Here is a 10361-nt window from a genome sequence, read left to right as displayed (position 1 = left end):
AAGGAAGACAATGGATGGTCAACAAGTTCAACATTGAGCAAATCAATGAAATGACCAACACATAGAGCAACAAGGCACAAAACTTACGAGATCTTGGATTGCTGCGCTACTTGGCCATTGGGTTTTCACTTGATTGTAAAAGCCGCAAAACTTGTTGACACCCTCTTTGAATGTTGTACCGTTGATGGTTGAGCGATTTTGAATTGCGTTGATGGATCACTTCCTTGTGGTAGGGATTGTAGTGCTTTTGCTCGTGAAACCAAATATGCACGCTCTGCCAAAATGCCACACTCCGTTACTAGTGGCCAACCAATGCCTCACACAACAGTTCATCCTCTGGGGAGAAATTTAGTCCCTTTGCTTCTTCTTTGGGTTGACACCCGGCGCCCACTGCTCATCCGGATCCATGTCCAGCTGTTGGGTGCACGTCTGTTGGGTGTTCAACTGTGGTTGTTTCTACAGCTAGGAGTCATCCACTTGTTCGTCTTCTTAGCCGCTTTCGTCGTGGGTAATGTTCATCATCGCCTCGTCGGCTACCGTTGTCCCACTTGGACGAGGCATTCCGGCAAACATTGATTGGACATCGACGGACGAGCAGTCCACAGCCACCATCCGTGATCGGACAAGCTCCCGTGACTGCGACTCCGTGAAGGCGTAGTTGGTGTTGATGTCGATGGTGAGACTCGATGGCCGGAGGTGAAGGAGGACGTGGACTGTTGTGTGGTGATTGCTGCAGAACGAGGTGCTGGGAGGCGTAGTAGTAGAGCGGCTTCAACTGTGATGGCCACGGTGTCGATTGCCCGGACGACACCAGGGTGGCGGCGCACTTTGACCGTCCGTCGACGAACCCCCCGCCTTCTTATTCGCCCTGTGGGGGCGGGTGTTGCGCTCCGCAAACGCGGCCTTGCGGGCGGTCACCACGCTCGGGGTCCTCCGGCTCCATCGCGGTGGCGGATGACTGAACGGTGGGAATGGGGAGGGGGGGGTGTTGGCAATTGGGTTGGAGGCAGTGGGAAAGGGTGGGCTTTCCCGCTTAAACAGTTGTGGGAATGTCCAAATCCGCGTGCTCCGGGTGGGGTTCTTGGGACGGTCGGGCGTGTAGGAGTCTGACGCGGCGAACGTCAGGACGCCTGCAAACCTCCCCTATGTTTGGTTCCGGTTTGTGGGATTTCCGACATCTGGACCGGTCTGGAAAAATTTGGTGACCGACGTGATATGGTAAAAAATGTCCTAACAGTCCAGTCCGGACATTTAGTGGCGATTTGGTGATCCGTGTTGGAGTTGCCCTAACTCAGCATAGTTTAGATTCAGGTTCTAACCATCAAGAACATGTTCCTTATTTATCTCTCCCGTTATCCAGGATGTTTGGCAGCAACTAATCTTGACGTGTGAACAAGTTGGTCATGGCGTCACGTGCACATAGACCCGCAGCTCTCGTTTCCATGACTGGTGGTCGTTGCCGCGGTCTCGGATGACGGTGATTCACCACCTTGCTTCCAGCGCCGATGAGACAATGGGGTTATCACCCCGTAATCTCAGCGCCGGTCTCCCACGACTGCCTCCTCGGCTACCACTACTTAGGTGAGTCCCTGCTCTCTCCTTTCTCCTCTGTCTGTCCTGGGATCTAACCTTCGTGCTATGGCCATACTGTGCAGTCATCTCATTGCATATCTGGTAGTTTCAAACATCGTGCAGTATGTGCCAATCTCTTCCGCCTCAATTTTTTTTGGCATGAAAGAATAATTTGATAGCTTTGATTCATTTTATCAATTAGACCTCTGTTGTCAAATAGAACAATGTGCACTTAGTTAAACTTCTAATATTGCTGCTTCCCGTTTGATTTGAGATATTTTTGGGTCCATTGAGTTTATATGATCTTTTGACTGTCTGGCGCAGTGGGGAGGATCTGCCCACTTGTGCCAAGAGGTCATGGGTTCGACGCAGTCCCTCTGCATTGCACTGTGCAGGGGTAAGGCTTGCTTCGTATGACTCCATTGGCGTAGGGCGGTCGGAATTGGGCGCGACGGCAGCTGTGAGGTGAAGTTTCACTTTGGGTGGTTGGGGTTCCCGCCGCAGCCCTTTTGGTTTTCGGGCAGCTGTTAGTGGTGATGTATATTTGCATCACTTGTAGCAATTTTTTGGGCACGACCTAAATTTTTTTTGGGCACCATATACCTGTAGCGCTGCTGTTGGAGGTGTTTTATTTGACCCCCAAGTGACTTAAAAAGCAGTTTTTTTGGGCACAGCTGCATTTTTAGGGCTGCTGTTGGGGATTCTCATTTTTAGGGCGCCTCACTGCCTAAGCGGTAAGGCATAAGGCGAGGCGACGCCTTATACACATACATATATAATAGATGGCAGCCAATTAGGAGATTTAACTACTAGCATTGACATCATAAATTGTACATACATATATAACAGATGGCAGCCATTTAGGAAATTTAACAACTAACAGTAACATAATTAGTTGTTGCCAAATCATAGGCCTCAAATCATCTTCTGTATATGACAGAACGGCGCCTTTGAACTTCAGCTTCATCCTTCTCATCAATATATCGCTCCATAGCTTTAAACTTTCTAGTGTTTAAGGATTTGCGCATCTCTATCCTAATCTCCATAGATGCCTCGGGACACATATCTGCATCACTACAACCCCCAGAAAGGTGCTGCTTCAGCCATCTCACTCCAGCATGGACTATCTTGCCACACAATGTACACTGGAGTAAATCTTTCCTCTCTAAATCTGGCCAGAACCCATACTTCCAAACTGGATCATCTGATGTAGCTCTTCTCCTAGGATCCATCAGAGCAGGGACACCTCGCTGCTGCAGCAACACTGAGAAAAGACCCAATCAACCGTCAAAGAGAGAAGAGCCAAATCACTAGAGCAAGCAGACAAGCATGGGGAAGGAGAGAAGCGATGGTGGGGTTGCTGCCTTGTGGATGGAGAAGCAGATTTGGGAGCAAACAGATGCAGAGGAGGAGCAGGCAAGCAGCCAAGCACATCTACAGATCTACCTTCAATGCAGGAAGAAACAAAGTACTAGGAGGGGTAGAAGAAAATTCAGAGGCCAGGGTAGAAGTGAGATGAGAACGGGAGCCACACCTTGCTGTTGCGCCAGAGTTGGAGGGAGAGCTGAGCCCGGCGAGGAGGGGCACAGATCGGAGCTGTAGAGGAAGGAGCCGCCGCCAAAGGTCAGAGAGGAGAGAAGGAAACCCTATCGGGTGGATTGGATGGTTGGTTCGATCCTCTCTGTCCCGCCCTTCGCCTTATACCTGTTCGCACTCGCGCGCGAGCCCAATATTTCCAGCGAAAGCCCATGAAAGCTTCCCGCGTGGGCCACTCTTTCCCGCCTGGTGCAGCCCATGGCGTCCGATCTGGCCCAAGGCGCCGCCCTACGCGCCTAGGCGGACGATTCAGACGCCCTAGGATCTAAAGCGGACGCTTTACGACGATGTGTAAGGCAGGTTCGACGCCTTGCCATCGGAGGGCGCCCCGACGCTAAGGCGTCGCCTAAGCGACGCTTCACAGACGCCTTAAAAACAGAGTATTCAATCAAGAAAACCTTATGAAAAATGATCGATTGCATGTTCCCAAGGTCAAATACATCATACATAAAATTCATAAGCCAAACCTCCTCCTTGCCCTGATCCAGTGCATAAATAAAGGAAACCCCATAAGATGTTCTAGCGACAGTAATAATGAGACCCCACAATTTCATAAACCTCAATGCACTATTAGAGAAGATAATTATCTGCACAAGTTATTGGTAAAATAATTTAACTACATAGTTGAATATGTATAACTTACAGAAAACAACAGTGTGCTGGAGTTGGTTACATCATTACAAAAAAAAACACAATCAATTTGACAACATTGCATGGTTAAGTGGAATTCGCACAGAAATAAGCTGCTTCTCTGGAAAAAGAAAATTGCCACACAATTCCAACTCATAGACACTGCCCATATGGTAGCTTATACTGTCTTGAGTGCCTTTGGAATCTTAAATAAATTCTGTACTTACATACATTTCACTTATGCTTTAAAACAAAAGGCTGCAGGTAGGTTACAGAATAAGCGATAATGGGCAATTTTGCAAACTACAAACCATAATGGCCAGAGACCAAATGGGAAATTCAGCAATCTACGAATCAAAGAGGCAACAGCTCACGTGGTCAGTTCAGCCATTCTATGAATCAGAGAGAGAAAGCTCATATTGGTGGCGTGCCTGCTGCAGCAACTAAGGGATGAGGCAGGAGGGGCGTTGGGGCCACGGGCGCAACCGGCGGCGTGAAGGGGATGACAAACAGGAAGGGGGTGATGGCGATAATAGGCGGAGGGACTGAGGCCACAGAGGAGGAAGCAGGAGGGCGTCGGCGGACGGCGACAGCGACGTCCTTGGCGAGGTCAGCCTCGGAGCAGACGGGCGAGGGGGGAGGGGATGGTGAGGTGGATGGCGCCGACAGCGGCCGCCGTGCTAGATCGATTCCAATCTTGCCGGCGGGTGGTTCCGCTATTTCCATGGGATGGTCGGGTCACTTGGGGCACATACTGGATTGTTTGGGAGAAATGGGGTTTGCTGCAGATGTGTGACGAAGTAATGGGGGTTTTTGTGCAAATTTGCCACGGAGTGCTTCGTGTGCGTTAGATGCAGATCCGACGGTCATAAACGCAGGATGGCAGACACACCATCACCACCAACTCAGCTTTTTATAGGAGTAGAGATATTGCTGCTTCCCTTTTGATTTAGGATATTTTTGGGTCCATTGAGTTTATATGATCTTTTGACTGTCTGGCGCAGTGGGGAGGATCTGCCCACTTGTGCCAAGAGGTCATGGGTTCGACGCAGTCCCTCTGCATTGCACTGTGCAGGGGTAAGGCTTGCTTCGTATGACTCCATTGGCGTAGGGCGGTCGGAATTGGGCGTGACGGCAGCTGTGGGGTGAAGTTTCCTTTTGGGTGGTTGGGGTTCCCGCCGCAGCCCTTTTGGTTTTCGGGCAGCTGTTAGTGGTGATGTATATTTGCATCACTTGTAGCAATTTTTTGGGCACGACCTAAATTTTTTTGGGCACCATATACCTGTAGCGCTGCTGTTGGAGGCGTTTTATTTGACCCCCAAGTGACTTAAAAAGCAGTTTTTTTGGGCACAGCTGCATTTTTGGGGCTGCTGTTGGGGATTCTCATGTAATTATCACGCAGTGTTCAGACTGTGCATTCTATGGCGGTCACCCTGTATTGACACCGTTTGATTAATCTTATGTTTACCTTGGTCTGCTTGTATGAAGTGTCATTTATTTATCTTTGAGCAATCCGCTATTGGTTTTAGCAAAGCCGTATTTGTTTGCAATCTGGCAATGGTTTATAGGTCTCGTTTACTTGATAGCAAATTCACAATGGTTCAACTGAATCTTGATTTATCTACATTTTTTTAAAGTTTTTGGTTAGCTGCAACTCACGGGTCCTTGTCAGTCTGTGACATAATCTAAAGACTAAAGAGCCATGGACTTTTTCCACTTATTTAGTCAGCACCTTTGTTCTGCATTTTGTTCACTGAGAGATCTTACTTGGCTGTTTGAATATTACAGGAGAGAAGAAAATAAAATACTCTGGAAAACAATGACTTTCATAGTGCATTTTTGTCCATATGACCTGATTGGCTTTCTTTTTTCTTCAACACCCTTATGTTGCTTTGTGTTCCCATGGCCATCACGCCGATGCAATTTCTAGGATTTGGTTTGTGGTTGGTCATCTAATCATGGCTTCCTCTACTACGTATCTAAGAGTGGATATGATGCTTGTGCTCAGTTTGTGTAGAGGCTGAGTGCGTGTCCGTTTTGGTGTTCCGATGGTTACTATGCTTCTCCCGGATAATGTGAGTTGCTGATATAAAATGCTCAGTGGTGAAAGTAACTGTTAATAATTGGTGGCTACCATTTTGCTATAAAATGCAGTGCATAGTGTTGGTGTGCAGATCTTTTCATGCTGTTGAATTTTAGAGAGAAGAATTGTTAGAATGCAGTGCAGAATTAGTGTTGCTTTGGCACGATTGTCCTTTACGGGTTGCTTCCTTTGTTCCTTGTGATACATTCTAGTAACCTCATTCCTTGGCCATTAATCAATCTTGTTGGGCCTGACTTGATGTTGATGGTGAAGAAGGCGAAGAAGGCGAAGAAAGGGGATTGTGGATCCACAACAACCGGGAAAGGCCGTTTAGCCGCAGCAAGTTCGACCTTCCAAAGGCCAGAGCGATCCCGGGCGGCATGAACCATCCGGTGGTGCCATGGCGGAGGATCGATCTGTGGAGCTTGCAGCGCCGTTTGGTCTATTGAAAGGCCGGTGGTTTCCCTTATATTCTCCACTTCTATATCTTTGAGCTTGTCCTTATGCGTTTCTGCTGAATGTGAGTGGTGTTGTTCCAGTGGTGCGGATCAACTCCGGCGAGTACATGATGGTTTTTTTTTTGAAAGAAAGGGGGCTGCCCCCACCCCCCACCCCCCCCCCGCCCCATTTTATAGAATGAAGCAGAACACAGCCAGTCACAAGAATACAGAGTCTTTGAAAACGAAAATGACCTGACTATTACAAAGCATCAACCTCTCACAGGAAATTATCCTAAGACCAAAATAACAGTTTAAGCTTAACGGCAGCAAAGCCACATAACCAGACCGAAACTATTACAGATGTCCAACAGAAGAAAAGAAGCGAAGCATCCATCGCCCCGATCTTCAGTTGGCCTCCTCCAGTCTCATTTCCAAGCGATCCGGAGGAGTTCCCCACGGCGCTTGTCCAGCAGCAGCAAGCATTGCTTCAGAATCTTCGCCTGTCCATCGTCGCAGAGAACCATCCACTGGTGTAAAAAGCAGCTTAGTTTTGCAAGAATGCATTTCACATTTTTCCACTTGCGTCCCTGAAAACAAAAATCACTCCTTAGTCTCCACAAGCTCCACAAGGTAGCAGTTGTTACCATAAACAGCCTTTTCTTTGCGCCTATGCCAAAAGGAGACAATGTTTGTAAAGCAGGATATATCAACATTAAACATTTCTGTCACAACATTCCACACTTTTTTTTAGAGCAAAAGGGCACGCAGCCCCGATTCCATTTCAGGCAACGAAATTAGTGTGACAAGCATTCACCAATATAGCCCGCGGAGCACAGCATAAGCAGCTGTCTCAGCACAAGAAAAAGGCTACCTGGGACTAAACTGCACCAGGCTAAAAACTAACAAACAGCTCAGGCCTACTGAAAGCTCAAGTCTACTAAAACAGAAAGTAAATATAAGAGGTACACAGGGGGATTTTTCCATCTAGTCTGCTCTTCATACAGACAGGAGGAGAGTAACAGCAACATCAATCTTCTTTCTCCTTGTTTCTTCATCAGTCCCGCCCCCCTGTGCAGCTTGAAAGGATCAGCCGGGGTCTGGCCACATCAGCATAGGAGGATCTCTGGCCAGCTCTTCTCGATTTTTTTCACCATAGCAGAGACCTGCGTTCTTGCATCGGTTAAGAATAGGACCTCCCACGCTGCTAGCTGCAAGGCCACCTGTCTCCAGATTTTCTGCATACCATACCACACAGATCGATTGAAACACAGGTTATTCCTGATCTTCCAGAGACCCCACATCGCAGCTGCATGTAAAGCATTCACCACCGCATGTTTCTTATTGGACACCCACCAGGCTGCAAGGTTCTCAATATTAGAGACCTTGCCAACTCCTGATATGTCCGCAATAGCTCTCCAGAGTTCAATCGACACTACACAATCAAAAAATAGATGCTGGCAAGATTCTGCTTCAGAGCAAAACACGCAGGTCATGTCCAGGACATGCTGCCTTTTAGCAAGATTGTCCCTGGTTAGAATCTTATTATTATAAACTAACCAAAGAAAAATTTGAACTCTAGGGACAATCCTCAGCTTCCACACATGTTGTGTATGGACAGGGAGGATACCTCTAAAGTTTACAATGTTGTAAAAGGATTTAACCGAGTATTGCCCATTTGCACTATACTTCCAGACTGGAGTATCTTCACAGTCTTTAAAAGTAATAGTACCAGCGATGGAGACAAGGTCCATCCAGTCAGAGATTTGATCATCCCTCAGACACCTCCTAAAATTGATCTTAAGATCAATTCCATCCCAGATTTTATAAATAGAAATGTTGTGCTCATTAGCCAAAGAATACAAATCCCAGAATTGAGTGGATAGTGGTGCATTCCCACACCACTGATCCTCCCAAAAACGAATCTTCTTACCATTCCCTACCACCCAAGAGTAGCCCATCTTGGAGGCTTTAATGGCCCACAAAATACCCTTCCAGATAGGGGAGGCCCCATTATTGGAGCAAGCAAAAATGTTTGGTTTATCAGTGTTGTACTTATTATCAATGATAAGTTTCCAAATCTTATTGTCTCCAGAAAAATACCTTTTAGCCCAGGAGGCAAGGAGGCATAAATTCAGATCCGCAATATTAGTAATACCAAGACCACCATGTTCTTTTTGGAGGGCAACAGTCCCCCAAGAAGTCAGGTGGTATTTATGATGGCCTTCATAGTCATCCCAAAAACAATTAGCCAAATGCGAGTTGATAAGGGTGGTTGCCCATTTTGGGAGTTTAATTACCCCCATCAAATAGGCAGGGATGCTAGCCAAGTTAGCTTGGACCAGCACTCGTCTCTTACCTGTGGATAAGAGACGTCCTCTCCACCCAGAGGCTTTTTTAATAATCTTATCAACCATGGGTTGAAGATCTTCTCTCTTCAGCTTAGTATAATGAAGAGGGGCACCTAGATATTTAACGGGGAACCCACCTAATCTACAACCCAAAACTTGGGCAAAAATTTGGGCTTCGTCCCCATCTACATTGATGGGAACCAAGTCACATTTGTGAAAGTTAATTCTCATGCCAGACATCTGCTCAAAGCATGACAGGAGCCATTTGAGATTTTTGGCATGATCTAAATTCTTACTCATGAAAAGGAGAGTATCATCAGCATACTGCATACTGATAACTCCAGAAGGTTTGTTTTTTGGAAAAACACCAGAAATCAAATTGTGCCTGGCTGCTTCAACTAACATTCTAGTGAATGCATCAGCCACCACATTAAAAAGTAGAGGGGAAATAGGGTCACCCCGTTTCACCCCTTTACCTGTAATAAAGAAATCACTATTGGTGTCATTAACTCTGATACCAATAGATCCATCAACTATTAGAGTCCTAATTCTCTCAATCCATTTGGGGCTAAAGCCTCTACTGGATAGCACTTCAAAAAGAAAATCTCTATTAATCATGTCATAAGCTTTCTCATAGTCTAGCTTAAAAACAAAACCAGGAAGTCTAGAGGAGGCCAGAGAGTGAACAATCTCATGAGAAGCAACTATACTCTCCATAATGAACCTCCCTTTCATAAAGGCAGTTTGGTTTTGTAAAATAATATCATCACACACTCGGCCAAACCTATTAGTACAACATTTAGAGAAGATTTTAAAACTACAATTAGTCATGGCAAGAGGTCTAAATCTTTCTAGTCTAATAGCATTTGGTTCTTTAGGAACCAGAGTAAGAAGGGAGAAATTAAGCATATATAAATCAAGCTCTCCATTCTCCCAATCTGCAAAGAGAGCAAGCAAGTCTAGTTTAATCAAATCCCAAAAGTGCTGATAAAACAGGAAGGAGAAGCCATCTGGGCCTGGGGCCCCTTCAGCATAAGAGCCAAAGATAGCAGTCTTGATTTCATCCTCAGAAAAAGGAGCATCAAGCTTTTCATTATGGGCCCTAGAAACTAATCCATCCTCTCCCCAAAACCCTTCCTTAAGATGAATATTAGGCTGAGGGGTAAAGCCAAAAAGCTTTTTATAAAACTGAACAGTAAGGTCTAGGATACCTTTAGGGTCTTCAACAGGTCCATTCTCTCCCTCCAGCATTCCAATCTGTTTTTTCCTTCTTTTCTGGTTTGCAACAGCTTGAAAATAGCCTGTATTTAGTTCCCCCTCCAACACTTCTCTCTCTCTAGATCTCTGTCTGGCCTTAGTTTCTTCCTTTCTCCATATGTCCTGCAACTCACCTGAATTTTTTTTCATTCTCTCTTTAGAAATAGGGGATAAAGGTTGAGTTTCAGCCATTATATCCAAGCAATTATATTCAGCAACTAGAGACTGCTTAAGCCTATTCTTAGCAGCTTCTATATTAATACTCCAGCTCTTAAGGACCTTTCTTAACAGCCTAATTTTAAACTGCCAAATATCAATTGCTTTGGTATGTATACACTTGGTATTCCAGGTTTTGTGAACTAGTTCATCAAAACCTTCCATACCAATCCACCATTTTTCAAATCTAAACATCTTATGTTTAGCAGCAGGTATACC

At 46.0% G+C, this 10361-nt stretch overlaps 2 long non-coding RNA genes across 2 annotated transcripts; one reads left to right on the top strand and one right to left on the bottom strand.

The window, feature by feature from the left end:
• Nucleotides 1-1363: 1363 nt before the first annotated feature.
• LOC123156790 (uncharacterized) lies at nt 1364-5921 on the top strand. Its single transcript, XR_006478407.1, has 2 exons — nt 1364-1581; nt 5587-5921. It is a non-coding gene; the product is annotated as an uncharacterized lncRNA (long non-coding RNA).
• Nucleotides 2685-3309, bottom strand: LOC123156789 (uncharacterized). Its single transcript, XR_006478406.1, has 3 exons — nt 3277-3309; nt 3107-3168; nt 2685-3018 (listed from the first exon to the last, which is right to left on the bottom strand). It is a non-coding gene; the product is annotated as an uncharacterized lncRNA (long non-coding RNA).
• Nucleotides 5922-10361: the final 4440 nt, after the last annotated feature.

Source organism: Triticum aestivum, chromosome 7B, assembly GCF_018294505.1.
Source record: "Triticum aestivum cultivar Chinese Spring chromosome 7B, IWGSC CS RefSeq v2.1, whole genome shotgun sequence".
NCBI classification, from domain to species: Eukaryota; Viridiplantae; Streptophyta; class Magnoliopsida; order Poales; family Poaceae; genus Triticum; species Triticum aestivum.
Note: the sequence above shows the minus strand (reverse complement) of the source record. Positions and strands in the feature narration are given on the sequence as shown.